Source organism: Lottia gigantea (genome assembly GCF_000327385.1).
Source record: "Lottia gigantea unplaced genomic scaffold LOTGIsca_181, whole genome shotgun sequence".
Taxonomy (NCBI): Eukaryota; Metazoa; Mollusca; class Gastropoda; family Lottiidae; genus Lottia; species Lottia gigantea.
The window spans coordinates 93,962-96,263 of record NW_008708320.1 but is presented as its reverse complement, the minus strand read 5'-3'; positions in this window follow the sequence as shown (position 1 = coordinate 96,263).

Genomic DNA, 2,302 nt, shown 5'->3' with positions numbered 1-2,302 from the left:
TTACAATATAAAATGTAATTAATATTAAATTGAGTTATCCTCTTTTGATACAATATAAACAGTAGTTGATATCAAGTTGATTTATCTCCCTTTTATTACAATATAAACTTTAATTGATATATATAGTTTTCTTCCATTATTACAATATAAACTTTAATTGATATTAAATTGAGTTATCTCACATTATTACAATATAAACTGTAATTGATATTAAATTGAGTTTTCTCCCATTATTACAATATAAGCTGTAATTGATATTAATTTGAGTTATCTCCCATTATTACAATATAAACTGTAATTGATATATAATTAAGTTATATCCCATTATTACAATTTAAATTGTAATTGATGTATAAAATAAAATATAGTTTATATTAAATTGAGTTATCTCATACTATTACAATATAAACTGTTATTGATATATAAAATTGAGTTATCTCCCTTTATTACACTATAAACTGTAATTGATATATAGAGTTATCACCCTTTATTACAATAAACACTGCAATTGATATATAGAGTTATCTCCCATTATTACAATATAAACTCTAACTGATATTAAATTGAGTTATCTCCCTTTATTACAATATAATTTTTAATTGATATATTGAGTTATCTCCCTTTCTTACAATATAAACTGTAATTGATATGTAGAGTTATCTCACATTATTACAATAAAAACTGTAATTGATATCAAATTGAGTTATCTCCAATCATTACAATATAATCTGTAATTGATATATAAGATTGAGTTATCTCCATTTATTACGATATAAACTGTAAATGATATATAGAGTTATCTCAAATTATTACAATATAAACTGTAATTGATATAAAATTGAGTTATCAACCATTATTACAATATAAACTGTAATTGATGTATAAATTAACTGTAATTGATATATATAGTTATCTCCCATTATTACAATATAAAATGTAATTGATATAAAATTGAGTTATCTCCTTTTATTACAATACAAACTGTAATTGATATTAAATTGAATTATGTCCCTTTCTTACAATATGAACTGTAATTGATATTAAATTGATTTATCTCCCATTATTACAATATAAACTGTAATTGTTATTAAATTGAGTTATCTCCCATTATTACAATATAAACTGTAATTATTATTAAATTAAGTTATGTCCCTTTATTACAATATAAACTTTAATTGATATATAGAGTTATCTCCCATTATTACAATATCAACAGTAATTGATATAAAATTGAGTTATCTCCCATTATTACAATATAAACTGTAATTGATATAAAATTGAGTTGTCTCCCATCATTATAATATAAACTGTAATTAACATTAAATTAAGTTATCTCCTTTTATTACAATATAAACTGTAATTGATATATAAAATTGAGTTATCTCCCTTTATTACATATAAACTGTAATTGATATATAGAGTTATCTCTCGTTATTACTTATAACGTTAGGGTTAGGGTTAGGATTAGGGTTAGGGTTAGGTTTAGGTTATCTCCCTTTAATACAATATTAACTGTATTTGATATTAAATTTAGTTATCTTCCTTTATTACAATGTAAACTTTAATTGATATAAAGAGTTATCTCCATTTATTACAATATAAACTGTAATTGATATAACATTGAGTTATCTCCCTTTATTACAATATAAACTTTAATTGATATACAGAGTTATCACCCATTATTACAATATAAACTGTAATTGATATTAAATTGAGTTATCTCCCTTTATTACAATGTAAACTGTAATTGATATATAGATTTATCTCCCTTTATTACAATATAAAATTTAAATGATATTAATTTGAGTTATCTCCCATTATTACAATATAATCTGTAATTGATATAAAATTGAATTATCTCCCACTTTTACAATATAAACTATAATTGATATAAAGAGTTATCTCCCATTATTACAATATAAACTGTAATTGATATTAAATTGAGTTATCTCCCATTATTACAATATAAACTGTAATTGATATTAAATTGAGTTATCTCCCATTATTACAATGTAAACTTTATATGATATATAGATTTATCTCCCATTAATACAATATAAATTGTAACTGAAATATGAAATTGAGTTATCTTCCTTTATTACAATAAAAACTGTCATTGATATATATTGTTAGCTCCCATTATTACAATATGGACTCACTCCACTAAAACATTTTATGCAAATGATTGTATAGGAATGTAGTCCAGGCTATTTTTAGAAATCTTCTTTCTCTCTCCCTTTTGGGGTTTTTGCCTGCCTATTTTTGGGTAAAATTTGGTCTAGATTTGGAATTTGATGTCTGA